The sequence below is a fragment of the Ambystoma mexicanum genome, chromosome 11 (genome assembly GCF_040938575.1).
Source record: "Ambystoma mexicanum isolate Mex_15411 chromosome 11, UKY_AmexF1_1, whole genome shotgun sequence".
NCBI classification, from domain to species: domain Eukaryota; kingdom Metazoa; phylum Chordata; class Amphibia; order Caudata; family Ambystomatidae; genus Ambystoma; species Ambystoma mexicanum.
Window position 1 is genome coordinate 1,231,809,348 of NC_090934.1, and position 17,988 is coordinate 1,231,827,335.

Here is a 17,988-nt window from a genome sequence, read left to right on the forward strand (position 1 = left end):
AACTGGCCGACTGAGATTACTGATTTTACATTTCCACCTGACATCAGGATGTTCCACCAATATTCTTCCTCCCCGCATCTGCTGTTTTTCGATAAATGGCCCATATGTGTCATTCTTTTAGCCGCTAGTTCCGGGCATGACAGCAGGAGATGCCTCAAGGTTTCAATTGTTTCGGGTTTATTGCAGAATCTACAGAGGTTGTTAGCAGCAGAGCCTCTGATGAATAGGATTTCTTTCGTGTGTAGGAGATTCAGCCTGGCCCTTAGAAATGTGTTTCTAATTTGCTTACTCGGTCCTTGTAGTAAATAGCTCATGGGTTCATTTTGTTTTTGATAATTGACTGGTAGGTCCGCAGCCAGTTTGTATTTAGCGGCCTCTTCCAGCGTTTTAATCCAGTCCATTTGTTTGAATTTTTTTACTGTTTTAGCGGGGTTGTTTTCCAATTCTTCCCATGAGCTTCCAATTTCCTCGAGGGTTTCCATGTTTCTTTGCTCCCAAGAGGCTAGGGTGTTGTTCTCTCCTGTTTTAAGTTCTTCCTTTATAACCTTGAAGATCTTCTCAGGGGATAGCCTAATTTTCCGATTCAGCATTAAGATGTTTAACTTGACTCTTCCTTTTAGGGAGATGACGTTGATTTCTCTGCGAATAGATGCCATCGGAGTGGAGTTTGGGAGCGTTAGAATTTGCCTCCAAAATAAGCCTTCCAGCTTCTGCCAGGTCCGCTCTGGGATCATGGGCATCGCTTCTGCACCATAAGTAATGGCGGGTACCGCTTTCGCTGTGTAGAAGTTCAGCACTGGTTTCAGTGAGAATTTTCCGTATTTTTTGTCCATGAGTCGAGCTTGTGTTATCATAATTTTCGTCTTGGCAATCAAGGATTCCTGCATGGGGGTTTCAAAGCGATTTGCGCTTATCGTCACTCCCAGGTATCGGAATGATTTTACTTTCTCTAGTTTCTCTCCGGCCAAGAACCATTTAGATTTTTCTTTTTGTGTTGTGGGTTTTTCCAAAGTCATTATTTTTGTTTTTGATGAGTTTAGAATCAGATCGTTGGCCTCAAGATATTCTGCGAGCGAAGTAAGTTTGCGTTGTAACCCTATGGCAGTTTGATCCAGTAATAAGATATCGTCGGCATAGAGTAGTCTGCCAACCGTTTCCTCTCCAATTCTAGGCGGAAATGTTCTGATAGTGGGGTCCCAGTTTTGATAATCTCCGATGAACGCATTGTACAGTGCGGGGGCCAGTGGGCAGCCTTGTTTTACGCCTCTGTGAGTGGTGATCTCCTCTGAAAGTTGGCCTTTTCCATTGAGTCTGACCCTCATGGATGTTCCGGAGTACAGCTCCATGATTGGGTTCAGGATTGCTGTCGGGCAGTTCCCTTTCCTCAGTTTTGTCCATAGACACTCTCTATTGACCGTGTCAAATGCATGAGAGAGGTCTATGAATGCCAGGTGTATCTTTGGACGTCCCTCTAGCACCTTGGCTTTCAATACACTGAGTAGCATTATGTTAGCCAGTGTTCCGATATTTTTTACAAATCCTGTCTGAAAGTCGTCATGTAATTCGGAAGTGGCAGCCCAGTTCTTAAATTTGTCTAGAAGAAACGCTCCGAACAATTTCCCAATGGTGTCCAGTAAGGCTATTGGACGGTAGTTTGCTGGGTTGCCTTTATCGCCTTTCTTGAAGATTGGGACCACGTTTGCTGATTTCCAAGATTTCGGGATGGATTGGGTGTCCGCGCATTTTTGGAATATTCGGGATATGAGAGCGCCCCATACTTCTGTGTTCATTTTGAGATCCACGTTGGAGATTCCATCTGGTCCAGGTGCCCGGGAGTTGTTCAATTTCCTTATTTTTTCACAGATTTCCTTTTCATCTATTCCAATGTCCCATCGATTTTTTTGGGGCCGTATTAATTCTTGGGTGTTACCCTTTGGTGGGGCGAACATGTCCGAGAAAAAGGATCTCCAGTGATTCTCTCCAATTGAGTTTGCTAAGGCCTCGTTTGAGTTAGTTCCTTTCGGGTTGATCAAGGCCCAGAAAGTTTTAGATTGTTTCCCACTTAGAGTCTTTAGCATGGTCTCAGAGTCTTCCTGGTACAAAATGGCACGGTGAGACTTAAGCCAATTTTTGTAAGACTTTTTCGCAGATACTGCAGCCTCCTCTGTTTGTTTTGAGGGGCAAGATTTCGCTTTACGTAAGATTCTTCTCATTTCCCTTCTTTTCTCCACCAATGGTTTATTATGTGTATGATTTGTCTTTTTGACTGAAGATTGAGCTTTCCTTTGATGTTGGTAGGGGATCAACAGGGGATAATAGTCAGGTGTGTTTGCTTCCCCTGGCACAGCAATTGTTCTTTCGTAGGTCCTTGTAATGGTTCTTATTGCTTCATCAGAGAGTCTTAGTCTGGTCCCTGCATCATTAGTAAGAATTGAGGTGATCATTTCCTGTCGGTTTGCCTCCGAATTCCGTTCTGGAGCTGACCATGAGGCCATCAGGAGGTTGTGATCACTGTTTTGAGTTCTTATAACTTCGTATGCAGCTATCATTGCGAGCAGATTTCTGGATACATATATGTGATCCAGAGAGGCCTTGCGGGAGCCTTGTTCCCAAGTTGGAATGTAGTTTGGTGTAGGAGAGGTCAAATAATGGAGGTTATGGAGGTCTAGTGCGTCCATGAGCGATTCCCATCCTTTACCTCTCAAGTCTGATTCTCGAGTTGTCGAGTAGACAGTAGGTGCCAATGCGGATTGTAAATCGCGATTCGATGTAGTTGGGCCAATATTAGGTAATGTCAAATTTAAGTCTCCGCATACTATGATGTGGTCTATTGTCATCGTGTTAAGGCATGTTTCTATCGTTTGGCCGATGATTTCTAGAAGGGCTGTTGCTTTCACGACTTTTGGGTTCCAGTATGTGTTTATCACTAGGTACGATACTGGTTTTTTCCTGTTCTCCCACTCTCCTGGCTTCTGCTCTGATACCAAGGACGCCAGAATTGACATATTAGCTGTAATTGTTTGTTTAATTTGTAGGCCACTGCAAATTCTGACTGCTGTTAAGAGGCCTGAGGAGGGCCTGCCCAACGCTCCTTGTGTGGCTGGGGAGAAGTCGATTTCGAAGCCGTCTATTGTTGGCTTCCTGAGGAGCCACGTCTCCTGTAAACAAAGAAGGTCGAAGGTCCCCAGTTGTACATCTGAGTTGAGTGTCAAGTGAGCGAATCCTCTTGTGTTCCACGACCCCATTTTTAGTTTGCTTGCAGTCTGGGGAGGATTACCGGTTTCTTCCTTGACTCCCGTCGTGGACGCTTGTGGCTATCTTCTTGTTTCTGTGAAGAGTCTTTCCGGCGTCCAGGACCTTCTTTTTTTTTCCAGATCTTGCCGATAGAGTCGTGAATGGGTGTGTAGATCGCTTGACCGGTTTCTGGGGTGAGCTAGGTCCTTTGATGACTTCCAGTTCTCCGGGGAGCTCTTCGGGGCTCGATCTGAGCCCTTGTTACTCTGTTTTTCGTTGTGTTTGCTCCTGGTGCTACTCAGAGCGCTTTTGTGCCATTGTTGGATATTAGTTGGAGTACGCTGTGATTCCCAACTATCTCTGGAGATGCGGGTTCTTCTCGTCTTGGGTGCCCTTCCTTGCTGTTTACTGAGTGGGCTCAGTTCTTCGTGGCCCCCTGTTCTGGTTTCCTCGAGGTTATTATAAGGTCTATAATGTGAGACCCGATGTCGTGTGGGTTCGTCTTGATTAGCATCAGATGTCTTCCTTTCGCTCCAGACTAAAGTTTTTGTTCCTGAGTGGAAATTGGGAGAAGCACGACGTGAGGCTCGGTCTCTTGGAGGAGAGACTATCTTGTATCGGAACATACGGTCTCTGGTGATTGTAAGGTCTCTGTCCTTTAGTCCTCTCTGTGTATTGCTAAGGATCTCCCTGTCGCTGTGTAATTCTTCCATGTAGTAGCCTAGTTCTTTAAGGGCTCTGGCCTCTTCCTTGAGTTTGAGTCTCGTGCTAGCAGAAGATATGTGGATGTACACGCTGTCTATGCTGTGGGGGCTCGAGAATTCGATGACGTCTAGACAGTCTGATGTTACTGATCTAAGAGCCGGGACTTGATGAAATAAGTCCAGTATAGCGGTTCTGTTTAGAACCTGGTTGTGCTTAGCTTTACAATTCGGCTGCAGGAAGAAGGAGCGAGTTGCCGTTGTTCTGTTATTTCTCATTAAGCGGGAGCGTTTCCATTCTCTTTCGCGGGTTTTCCGTGGGGTCCACTTAGTGCTTTCCCTTTTTTGGCTGCGTTCTCTGTAGTCTCTTTTTCGTGTGAAGTGCACTCTAGTTTTCCACCTATTGGGAGTGGGCTTGTGTTTCCCGGTGGAGTCTTCCTCCCATTTTTTGCGGCTTAATGGATGTTTTTGTTTGGTCTCTGCCGAAGACACGTCTTCCACCCTGTGTGGTGCTGAGGGTTTAGGCTCCCACTGTCTGATTTTCTTTGGAGGTGTGTCTTTATCCTGGCTTCGTTTAAAAGACACCATTTTTCTTTTGGCTCCCCGATTGTTGTCTAGGTTTGGATCTTTGTCCCGCCATTGCAACGCAAGTTCCAAAGCGTCTTCCATTAGATCGCTTTCAGTGGAGGTGGGAGATCTGTTGATTTTTTGGCTGTCACTATTTTGCTGGCTGTATTTTGAGGTCAGTGGTTTGGTGCAAATTTTGATATATTTTCTATCTGACGATGGTGAGGATTTTTTCGAGGTCTGAGATTTGGCCGTGGCCGATTTAGGAAGGGTAGGTGGACCGCTTTTAACTTTCTTTGTTGGAGCCAGAAGCGTGGATGGGTCTTCCGAGAAAGCTCTAAGGTCTTGTTCTTTCTCGTTGACGATGCAACCATTAGTTTTTTTTGTTATGCTCTTGCTCGATTGAAGTTTGGAAAATTTAAGAGTGCTTTGGTTTCCGTTGCTGTGGCCTTCCTGTGGTTTCTTTGTAGGCTCGAGATTGAGACTTAGGAGGGGTGTTTTTATGCTCCATTTGCCCGGGGCCGTCAACACTGCTGGGGTGTTGACGTGATCCTCTGAACTAGAGTTGGCCATCTTTTCGCCAGTGCCTGCTTTAAAGTAGAATGTTTTCTCCGACGAGAAGTCCGTCTGAGACTGAGCTGCTTTCGTTTCTCGGTGATGTTGGTCCTTTGTTTGAGTGCAGGCATGTTTTCCAGTCTTCCTGTTTTCAATTTTTGAAGTGATGAATCCCTCTAGAAACGTGAGTTTAGTCTGTGTCAATGCCGCCAGTGATGCTTGGTCCTTTACAGAATCATTCAATGATTCATATAGTTTTGTAAATGGGGCTAGAGCTATAGTGATAGCTGACATTATCGTCATTAAGTCTGGTTTTTTGTTTGGTGTATCTTTTGTTGAGTTTCCCACAGTGTCGCTGTTCTAGGTGGGCGATCCACTCTATCTTCCCTTTTGCCAGACGCTGCAGTAGGCGGTCGAGCCGACGCTCCCAAACCGTCCTTCGTTATTGTGGCGTCTTGGTGCGGCTGGGTTGTTTCCGCGGTCTCCTTGCCCCGCTCGTTATCTTCTGTCGGTCGGGCAGGGCCCGCATCCAGGCCGTCCCGGGACGGGCTGTGTACTGGTGCTGTGGAGTTCGCGCCCTCCACGACTCTGTTTTGATCCTCCGTGCTTAGCGCTCGAGTCGCTAATTCCTGGCCTATCGAGGCTTGTGGGAGGGCTGTGCGAGAATTGAGAGCAGCATCCTGTGACCCCCCCTGTTCCTCCAGACCTGGCGGACGAGCGGACACTCCCAGACCCCCCAGGAGTTGGGGGGCGGCCCAGGACTGCCTGTCATTCTCCGTCAGGGCGTCCCCCTGCAGCGCCGTCGCTGTGTAATGAGCCGGTCTTTCCGAGTGGAACTCTGCTGCTTGCAGGTGCGCCTGCGGAGTGGCAGGCAAGCTGAAGGCCTCCAGTGGCCCTCGAAACCCTTGACTTTGTAGGTTTGTCGAGGGTTCAGGCTTCTGTTGGGGCGGGATTGGCGGCCGCGCGTCTTGTGTTTTCTTGCTTCTTGGGAAGTGTTTATGAGGGCTACGGTGCTCAAGCCCGCTATCTTCACTACGGGTTCTCTGGCTTCTTAGCCAGTGTGTTTCAAATTCTGAAACGTGTGCCGCTCGGTTCATCTTGTCCGAGTGTAAGAGCCGCCCCTGGCGGTCCTGGCTCGGACTGCCACGGACTGCCTTGACTCTGCAGCCTCGACTCCGCGGCCCGCTCCGCAGTAGGGTTGATGTCTTGTAGACACGCCTTGCTGTAGCAGCAACTGTAGAGAGACTGCCACGGACTGCCTTGACTCTGCAGCCTCGACTCCGCTGCCCGCTCCGCGGTAGGGTTGATGTCTTGTAGACACGCCTTGCTGTAGCAGCAACTGTAGAGAGACTGCCACGGACTGCCTTGACTCTGCAGCCTCGACTCCGCGGCCCGCTCCGCGGTAGGGTTGATGTCTTGTAGACACGCCTTGCTGTAGCAGCAACTGTAGAGAGACTGCCACGGACTGCCTTGACTCTGCAGCCTCGACTCCGCGGCCCGCTCCGCGGTAGGGTTGATGTCTTGTAGACACGCCTTGCTGTAGCAGCAACTGTAGAGAGACTGCCACGGACTGCCTTGACTCTGCAGCCTCGACTCCGCGGCCCGCTCCGCGGTAGGGTTGATGTCTTGTAGACACGCCTTGCTGTAGCAGCAACTGTAGAGAGACTGCCACGGACTGCCTTGACTCTGCAGCCTCGACTCCGCGGCCCGCTCCGCGGTAGGGTTGATGTCTTGTAGACACGCCTTGCTGTAGCAGCAACTGTAGAGAGACTGCCACGGACTGCCTTGACTCTGCAGCCTCGACTCCGCGGCCCGCTCCGCGGTAGGGTTGATGTCTTGTAGACACGCCTTGCTGTAGCAGCAACTGTAGAGAGACTGCCACGGACTGCCTTGACTCTGCAGCCTCGACTCCAATGGATGGATATTGTCTGGGTCCTCAGTCGTTTATGCACCTGCTGCAGAAATCTGTGTACAAGCATCATCACCTGTCTTTTATAGTTAGATACAGTTAACCATCCCATTAAGCAGGATGGGTACAGCAGTTATATTCCCACACAAAGTAAACATACTTTGAATTACAGAAATCAACTTGATAGGTTTGAAAATATAGCTAACTTGTAACTGAGTGGTTGAAAATGTACATAAGAAGAAGCTTCTAGTCAAAGGAAGCAACACAGGATCTTGCTATATAGTTGTAGGCAGCCCGCTTTAGCAAGTGTAATACCTCACTTAAGGTGTGAATGGCCTCCCGTCTCCATGGTCATGTGTGTTTTCTTGGCTATGGGGCATAACACATTGTCCAGTGCAAGCAAACAAAGCCTTGCCAGGCCTCCTGCAGTGCATGCCCTCAGAATGCTAATCGCTCTGAAGTTGCTATCACATGTTTAGAGTGAAATTCCCCCTGCACCCCCTCCTACACTGTGGGGTCCCAGTGATGGTTAACACCACTAGCAAGGACGCTTTGCTTGTGGGGGTGGTGAAAGGGGTGGTCTTGAGTGGGCCTGGTCCCCGTGGCCCACCTGCTGGAGCCAGGCATGTTGGGGGGGTGGGGAGGCGGTTCACTTCAGTTTGCTTTGACAGCCATGTAAAACCCCTTAATAATTGAGAGCTGAGATCTGGACTTGCCAACCTTCCTGAGCCCTGGAATGCCACAATGATTTTACAATAATGGTGAAGCATAAATTATAGGTGCCTTGCCCATTGTTAGTTTTGATTGTCCATGATGCAGGTTTGTTTATGGGAGAGGGTCCAGTCGTTGGGGAGGGGTTGGCAGTGCCAATTTCCATGATTAAGGGTTCCTGCCTGATGTAATTATTGATTTGTTATCAATCGTAAGGGTTGGTGTCCAGAACTCAATCTTCTCTCGAAAAAGGTGATCTGGATTGCCATCCGGACCCGGATAACAGGGTATCTGGTAATATTATCCCCATACATATGGTCACCAGGAAAAGGCTGTGGTGACTTTATATATGGTGACCATATATATGGGGTCAAGGGGAGCGGGGATGAGGCGGTGTCCTCTGCTCCCCTTGGAGAAAAAAAAACGTTTTTGGGAGTTGCAGGGGTGTCCCCCATATGTCCAATGTGATAATGTCCCTGCAAATCATGGCCATTTTTGGCCAAAATTTTTGTCAGATGCCATTTTTACAGGGACATTATCACATGGAACCGAGAACAGTTCATAGACTGTTTCATGATAGAAGCAATTACCTATTGTACCGTACAATCGTTTGGCATCTGCCACTATGTTTGGTTGTCATTTTGGGATGCTATAATTGCTGATGCAAATTCAGGTGTAGGGTTAGTTTCCTTGTAAAGTGTTGAAAAATGGTCAACCGACTCTCGGTCCTGTATGTGGATTCCAGAGGATGAATCAGGGGAGTGCTCCACTTCCTGCCGGTAAATGCGGATTTCATGGGATGGACCAAGGGAGTTCCCCAGCTCCCCACTTGGTGTTGGTAAATGTGGATCCTATGGTACATGGATCTTAGGACCATTCCCCTTTATGTCAGTACATGCAGACCCAAAGCAATATGGAATATGGATCAGAGGATCACTGAATGTGGTGCCAGCATACGTGGACCCAATAGGATCAGTCACAGGAGCACTCCACGTGATACTTGGAAATATGGGTCCTGTAGGATGGTCTGTGGACAGTACCACTTGAAGTCATTAAATGTGGATCCTCTATACCGTGTTAGCCAGAGGAGCGTTCCATGTTATGTCAGAACATATCGATCACCTGGATAGGGTTATATAAGATTTACACTTGGTGTTTGTAAACGTGGATGACTTGGGTCAGAGCAGGGTTGCAATTTGTGTAAGTAGAAGAGGCTACTGTTGGATTGGTCTAAGCCCCCACTCCACTTAGTGTCAAGAGATGTGGCCCAAAAGAAATATGGATGAGAAGATCATTCCACTTGGTGTCATTAAATATGGGTCCTATAGCCATAGGTTCTATGTCATCAGGTTGAATTATTTTGATTTCAGTGATTTTCTTTTTTATTTTCACGCAAATATATACAGGGGAGACCTCCCGCAGGCACCCCTCATAACCCCACCACGTTAGTTATTCACCTAAACACCCCCACACATATATTTGTGGCAAAAATCGTGAAATAAATTTGATGAAATCGGGTTTGGCTGATTCTTCTGCGGCCAAACCTTCCATTACCTAGCTATAAGGGTCAGAGGAGCGCTGCATTTTGTGGTTGAAAATGTGGAAAACGCAACATTATGTATCAGAGGAGTAGCCATACATGCACAGCCTATGTGTCGGGACTACCAGGATGAGTTGGAGACAGCTGGGGAGCAGTTAGGTACACACCCAAACCAACTCCGCTCACCCCCAAAAAGCACTACGGCAGGGGCACAGTCGCATGGATGCAATTCTTTGGGATGTGGAGGCTATGGTCCCAATTCATGGGATTTGTAACATGGTGCAAAGTGACTTTGAACTGCAAACAAATACCCTGGGCCTCATTACGGGTCTGGCGGTAACCATGCCGGTACTACCGACGGATTGCCGTCAGACCCGTAAAAAATTACCGACACCTGATTTCCCGGTGTCACTGGGCTATTACAAGTCCGGCGGCCGGGAAGTCAGGCGCCGGTAATTTAGTTAATCCCCATTCCCATAGAGTCCTATGTGACTCTATGGGAGTGCGGACACCGAAGCACGGCACCTTTGTTAACGGTGCCGGTGCTTCAGTGATGGCTTTGCCTACCATACCTACTTTGTCCTGCCCAACTCATCAAAGATTCAGCACATATCCTAGCACCCTTCCAAACCGCATTCATCAACTCCTCCTTCCAGGCTGGCCACCTTCCAACCAGACTCAAGGAAGCGTGGGTCCGCCCGCTCCTTAAAAAACCTTCCTTAGACCCATCGGTCCCAGGGAACTATAGGCCTATTACTACTGCCCCTTTCCTACTCAAAATCCTGGACAAAGCAGCCTACCTGCAAGTCCAAAAATCTCGGAAGGCAACTGGCTTCTAGGCCTGCAGCATTCTGGATTCCGCCCACGACATGACACAAACGGCTCTCCTGGACCTAAAGAATCAATGGACGATCTAAGAGACACAGGCAAACCTGCGCTCCTCCTGCTCCTCGACTTATCCGCTGCCTTTGACCTAGTGGATCACAACACCTTGTGCCGCTATCTGGCAACTGAGGCTTACTTCTCCCCTAAAGCGTGCGATTGGATAACCTCCTTTCTCCAAGAGAGGGCCATGAAAGTCTTCTCTGACTCAGCTTGTGCCACCCCTAGCCACATCAAATGTGGTGTGCCGCAGGGCTCCTGTATCGCGCCCACACTCTACAACCTCTTCACAAGTCCTTTGGTCAGTATACTTGACTCCCTGTGCATCTTGTACACCAACTATGCGGATGACACACAGGTGCTTATTCCACTCACTGGGGACTATGAAGCGGATGCCAACACGCTCACCACCATTTACTCCACTATCCAATCCTGGATGGCAGATAATTGGCTCTGCCTCAACAGTAAAAAAACTGAACTCCTGCTCATAGGGTCACCCACAACACTGGGCAACCTTGATGAACAGTACTTATCCTTCACTATTGATAATATCCCCATCAAGGTCTCCAACAATGTTAAGACACTAGGAGTCTACTTGGACTCTAATCTGACCATAGACAGACAGGTTAATGCCATTGCATCCTCAACAGCCTATTATTCCAAAGTCCTCAAAGCAGCCAGACCCTACCTATCACGCCAGAATTGCCTCACAATTGACAGAGCAATAATTGGCTCAAGGTTGGACTATTGCAATGCCCTCCTCGTAGGCACACCATGCAAAAATCTGGCCAAACTCCAGCTGGTCCAAAACAACGCCTTTACGGCAGCTACACGAACCTCCAGAAAAGATCACATCTCGAAGTTAGAAGGTAGGCCAATTGGCTCCCTGTCAAATAGAGAATTGTCTTCAAAACCCTGGCCATCACGCACAAATGCCTCCATGAACTTGCACCCCTGTACCTGGCTCAGAGAATCACCAAGCATACCACCACAAGACCCCTCAGGAAGTGCTACTCCAACATGATTCTCATGCCCAAAACTCAAAAAGCCTGCGCTGGAGGGTTTAGCTTCTCCACCTTGGCAGCCACCCACTGGAACGCACTACCTACCCACCTAAGAATGATAGACTCTCACCAAGCGTTCCGCAAAGCCATCAAAACCAAACTCTGTTTGAAAACAAGATGTCTACATTCAGCCTGTAAATTTACCCACTGTTATATGCATTTGCCTGTAACTCCGATCTTCTCTGTATCGTACACTGTCTGTGTTTTCTGTACCCAGAGACCTCAGGTCGCCTGTACCCTATTAATCAAAAGTTCATACATAATCCTGGAACAGTGCCTCGATGCCTACGGGCTGCAAGTGCGCTCTACAAATGCAAATAAATAAAATACCATGACCGCTGTGCCGGGCAGGGTGAGACCTGTAGTCAGTAAGTCACTGCGCACTGCAAAAATACAATTTGCACCGCTTTGTGAATCAGGGTGTTTATTGGCAGTGCAAAGTTACTTTGCACCAGTGCCAAGTCACTTTGCACCGCGCGAAAAATTCCATGAATGAGGCCAAACAGTTTTACTGTGTGCAGCAGGCTCCTGTGAAGGATAGAGCGCAATTAAGGTAAGATGCAGGTGAAACTCTACGTACGCAATATATCAAACAGACAATGGGGGCTCTGAATTCCGAGGGATATGAATACTCTCGTAACACTACCTCTTCCTTTACCAGATGCAAGAGGGTAGCTCAGCTAAGTAGGAAGGAGAATAATTAGGCAGCTATCAAATAATCCATAAAAAAAACAACACATCTCTGAACATAAAGATCCCTCTGTGGAATTCCTAGCACTTACCAACTTCCCTTTTCCCGCTCCGAATGTTCACAAGGCCTAGTAGGACCACCTCTTTCTTGTTCATTAGTTTTATTCTATTTGCCTTCCCATGTTCACTCCCCTTTTGCCGTGTGGGCGCTTTGAACATACAATTTCTTATAAGCGCCTTACAAGTGCACAATAAATAAAATACATAAATAAATGCACTTGAAGTCTCTGGCTCAGGAAGAAAAGATCTGTGTGATGGCTTCACGTAGGCTGGGTGGTCAGGCCAGGAAGATGCTTGCAGGTGGGTGGAACGAGGAAGGCTTTTTAGCTCGGTCCTTCATTCCTAAAGGGAAACTGGTTTCACAATTCTTCGCTGATGTGATTGTGTCTGCTGACTTCCCGAACCACTTTGCTTAATTCCGGCAGAATTAAGGCGTGTGCGAATGGAAGTCAGGCAAACTTCTCAGCTTCTCACCTGGATTTTATGCAGCTGTCAAGGGATCCTGCAGCAGGGGGACCATGTTCACCCCCTTGTTTTGTCTCATGTGTAAAGCGTGGTCCCTGCTGGCCGCCATAGGACCCTGTGCAGTCTGTGATGCAGTGTATTCAGAATAGGAGGTACAAGCAGAGGTCAAAGTGGTCAGGAAGTGGAACCATAGGGTACTACGTTCCCTTACTTCTCGGGGCAATCCATGATCGTTCCCTTACCTTATGTAACCCAAATTACCGTTCCAGGACGGCAACTTTAAAAAGGAAAAAAATGTATCTTCTCCCCTACTGGGTAGCCAGTGTAACATGTCACTGCGCTATCTTGCCTGTCTGGATTGGTGTTGTTTCTTTCAATAGAGTGCTTGGGACATAAAACGCATTCCCAAGCAGCCAAAAAGCCCAGCTGGGCAGTGATCTGCATATGAATTGCTGTAGGTGCAGCAGTGTTGGCAGGAAGTGGGAGCGGTGTGTCAGTGGCTATAGTCCTGGGTATGTCCCTTTAGAGGGGTGACTGGTGGGTGATTGGAAAAAGAGGGTGCATAAAGCTGCATGCTGAAGGGCACAATGACACACTAATGGTGGTCATTCAAATGGATTTTCCTGCACTGTGCTGTCTTAAGTCTTGCTAGAACTGTTGTAAAACGCAGCATTGCCAGGTGGAGTGGAGGAAAGGAAGGACCTGGTATGGGGTTTCATTTTGGGGCGGGTGACAGAGTGCATGTGGGGTGGGGAGTGGGTAGACAAGGGGCAGGGCAACATGAACATAGTTCCACTACTTTAGTTTTACCCTTCGACCACTGGGTAAAAGTGAATATACTGGGAGAGGAGGGGGAATCCTTACGCCACGACCATGTGGGCCAGGTGACTACTTCACTGAGTTTTCGTGAATGCAGATGTTGTTGGGATCCGGATGGGCGGAGGGTCCATTCAATGCCAGCAAATGCAGATGCAAGGTGTTTGGGGATCAGGATCAGTGTAAACAGATCCACAGCAATAGGATTTAGGGGAGCAGGTGACTGTAAATCTAGATCCAGTTCTTTAAGTGGGCCTGGGCCAGCCAGGGCGAGGCCCCGGCAGTCTCCAAAAAGTGAGGCTGAGCCAGGGCCCGGCTGGGGACTCCCAGTCCCACCATGCCAAGGCGGGACACATTACCTCAGCCTTTGTCTGTCGGCAAGCAATCTTTTGTAAACATAGAAATATGTTACGTATTTCTGTGTTTATAAAAGATGGCTTGAAAAGGATACAAACCATAGTAAGGTACTCACAGGAATATATAAATATAACCATTGTGTGCGTTCCTTTCTATGGTTTGTGTACTTTTCAAGCCATCTTAAGTAGACAAACAAATATATAAATGTAAGCATTTATATATTTCTGTGCGTACCTTACTATGGTCTGTGTACCATTTATATATTTCTGTGCGTACCTTACTATGGTTTTTGTACTTTTCAAGCCAGCTAAACATAGATGGCTTGAAAAGTACATAAACCATAGTAAGGTAGCATACAAATATATAAATGCTTACATAAATTTAAAAAAATGTGTTTGTGTTCCTTACTATGGTAATGTCCATGCCACGCCCATCATGGAAGCCACGCCCTCAAAGTCTTACCCCACTTAAAGCACTGTCCAGATCCCTAAGGAGGCCTCCATTTTGTGGTGATCGTTGTGGATCCGATATAGCTGTAATATTGCCACTCTGTTCCTTCTGCCGGCTGTACTGTACACACTGTCCCCTGCATCGCCTGGCCGATGGAACACTATTATGGTATGAATGCAACCCAAATAACAATGCGGGTTCCGGCATAAGTGCATTATGGAAACCGATTGCTTTTTCCGTGTGCTTGATTAATGCATGTCTTAGAAATTGGTTTCTAATGTGATTAATTGGGCCAGCTAATCTCTGGCGTTGTTTTAATGAAGAAGGCAACAGATAGCCCTTTGTTACTGAGACTAGAAGATTAAGAAGAGGGGCTAGATAGGAGAGGAAATGGAAATAAAAGGCGCGAGAGAGAAAGAAGACAGAGCGTTCAAGAGAGAAAGAAAGCGGAAGCTAGGGGGACCACGGAGGAGAGAGGGACGAGGAAGGCGAGGAAGGGGAAGCGCAGGGCATACCTGCCTACATTTGAAAATCAAAATGCCTGATATTTAAGCCCCGTCCACATCCACACACGACTCCGCCCACACGCCCCGCCCACATGTCAAAAAGGTAAACTCGATTGTTGTAGCCTTCAATTTGCTTACTATAGCAATGAAAATAAGTCATTCAATGCTATAGTAAGGAAAATGAAGGCGGCGCCGCCGCCGAAATAATAGTGCTTTCAATCCATGTCATTGGATGGAAAGCACTATTATTAGGGCGGCTGTGCCGCGTTCATTTTGCTTACCATAGCACTGAACATCATTCATTCATTCAATGCTATAGTAAGTAAAATGAAGGTGGCGCCGCAGCAGAAATAATGCTGCATTCAATCCAATGACATGGATTGAAAGCAGCATTATTTCGGCTGCGGCGCCGCCTTCGTTTTGCTTATTATAGCACTGAATGAATGATTTTCAGTGCTATGGTAAGTAAAATGAACGTGGCACCGCCGCAGTAATAATACTGCTTCCAATCTAATGACATACATTGGAAGCACTATTATTATAGTGTTGGAGGCAGTGGGCACGAACATTTTGCGCCGTTTCCGGTACTGTCATATTCTCCACCTGATTGGCTACCGGCGGCAGCCAATCAGGCGAGGAATATGACGGGACCCGGAAAGAATCTCAAAATTCCTGAGATTCGAGGGATTTTTCCAGAGACCCGGAGAAATGCTTAAAATTCCGGAGTCTCCAAAAAATTCCGGAGGTTAGGCAGGTGTGGCGCAGGGGGACCACAGAGGAGAGAGGGACGAGGATGGCGAGGGAGGGGACGCACAGGGGGACCACCGAGGAGAGAGGGACGAGGATGGCGAGGGAGGGGAAGCATAGGGGGACCACGGAGGAGAGAGGAATGAGGATGGCGAGGAAGGGGAAGCACAGGGGGACCACAGAGGAGAGAGGGACGAGAAAGGTGAGGGAGAGGAAGTGGAAGTGCAGGGGGACCATGGAGGAGAGAGGGACGAGAAAGGTGAGGGAGGGGAAGTGGAAGCTCAGTGGGACCATGGAGGAGAGAGGGACGAGAAAGGTGAGGAAGGGGAAGTGGAAGTGCAGGGGGACCAGGGACGAGGAAGGCGAGGGAGGGGAAGCGCAGGGGGACCACAGAGGAGAGAGGGACAAGAAAGGTGAGGGAGGGGAAGCGCAGGGGGACCACGGAGGAGAGAGGGATGAGGAAGGCGAGGGAGGGGAAGCGCAGGGGGACCACGGAGGAGAGCGGGATGAGGCAGGCAAGGGATGGGAAACGCAGGGGAAGCACAGAGGAGAGAGGGACGAGCATGGCGAGGGAGGGAAGCGTAGGGGGAACACAGAGGAGAGAGGGATGAGGATGGCGAGGGAGGAGACGCACAGGGGGACCACGGAGGAGAGAGGGACGAGAAAGGTAAGGGAGGGGAAGTGGAAGTGCAGGCGGACCAGGGACGAGGAAGGCGAGGGAGGGGAAGCGCAGGGGGACCACGGAGGAGAGAGGGACAAGGAAGGTGAGAGAGGGGAAGCGCAGGGGGACCACAGAGGAGAGAGGGATGAGGAAGGTGAGGGAGGGGAAATGCAGGGGGACCACGAAGGAGAGAGGGATGAGGATGGCGAGGGAGGGGAAGCGCAGGGGGACTACAGAGGAGAGAGGGACGAGAAAGGAGAGGGAGGGGAAGTGGAAGCGCAGGGGGACCACGGAGGAGAGAGGGACAAAAACGGTGAGGGAGGGATTGGGAGGAAGAAGCATGAGTGCGAGGAATGGGTGTGATAGCTGAAAGCATGAGTGTGGCGGAAAAGAAGCGAGAAGTGAGGCCGAAAACGTAAATGGACGACGAGAGCAAGAAATAGAGTTAAAGTGTTAAAAGACAACACATGAGAGTAACAGAGTGAGAAGTAGGTGGGTGGCGGCTGGGGAAATGCAACTGCGCAGAGAGAAGACGTCGGCGGGGTGGCAGAGAGAGAGGGAGCAGCAATGACAGTGGTATTGATAGGAAGTAGGAGGGCATCAGAGAGAGAGTAAATGGGAGGCTAGAATGGTAGGTGTTGTAAAGGGAAAAGGGCACTGGGCCCTTTAAGAGAAAGCAAAAGCAGAAACGGGAGAGGGAGGGGCTGGAGGAGGGGAGGCGGGAGAGGGAAGGAGGTCAGTTAATGTAAGAATAAAGAGGATTACAGACGTATCATGTGTCAGTGTCCTTATTGAGGCCCACACCCGGCCATAACAGTAGGGAGAAGGTTAAACGTAGCATAAAAAGAACGGCGGCACGGAGACGGGGTCATGGATCCGAGAGCCTGAATAATAGGGTGGTAGAAAGTGGAGTATGATAATTTCACATACCAGGTAGGATGCCAGTAACGAGTAGGGCAGGGGGTACCAAAGCGTATTAGTAGAGTCTGAAAGCCAAGCTGGAAGGCAGGATGGCAGAGAGTGGCACAGAGTGAGGTAGGGCAGTTTCAGTGCTCAGATACATGGCTGGCAGAGAGTGGGGTATGGCTGTTTCAGTGCTCAGATACATGGCTGGCAGAGAGTGGGGTAGGGCAGTTTCAGTGCTCAGATACGTGGCTGGCAAAGAGTGGGGTAGGGCAGTTTCCGTGCTCAGATACATGGCTGGCAGAGAGTGGGGTAGGGCAGTTTCAGTTCTCAAATACGTGGCTGGCAGCGAGTGGGGTAGGGCAGTTTCAGTGCTCAGATACATGGCTGGCAGAGAGTGGGGTAGGGCAGTTTCAGTGCCCAGATACGTGGCTGGCAGAGAGTGTGGTAGGGCAGTTTCCGTGCTCAGATACATGGCTGGCAGAGAGTGGGGTAGGGCAGTTTCAGTTCTCAAATACGTGGCTGGCAGCGAGTGGGGTAGGGCAGTTTCAGTGCTCAGATAGATGGCTGGCAGAGAGTGGGGTAGGGCAGTTTCAGCACTCAGATACATGGCTGGCAGAGAGTGGGGTAGGGCAGTTTCCGTGCTCATATACATGGCTGGCAGAGAGTGGGGTAGGGCTGTTTCAGTTCTCAAATACGTGGCTGGCAGCGAGTGGGGTAGGGCAGTTTCAGTGCTCAGATACATGGCTGGCAGAGAGTGGGGTAGGGCAGTTTCAGTGCCCAGATACGTGGCTGGCAGAGAGTGTGGTAGGGCAGTTTCCGTGCTCAGATACATGGCTGGCAGAGAGTGGGGTAGGGCAGTTTCAGTTCTCAAATACGTGGCTGGCAGCGAGTGGGGTAGGGCAGTTTCAGTGCTCAGATAGATGGCTGGCAGAGAGTGGGGTAGGGCAGTTTCAGCACTCAGATACATGGCTGGCAGAGAGTGGGGTAGGGCAGTTTCCGTGCTCATATACATGGCTGGCAGAGAGTGGGGTAGGGCAGTTTCAGAGCTCAGATAAATGGCTGGCAGAGAGTGGGGTAGGGCAGTTTCCGTGCTCAGATACATGGCTGGCAGAGAGACGGGTAGGGCAGTTTCAGTGCTCAGATACATGGCTGGCAGAGAGTGGGGTA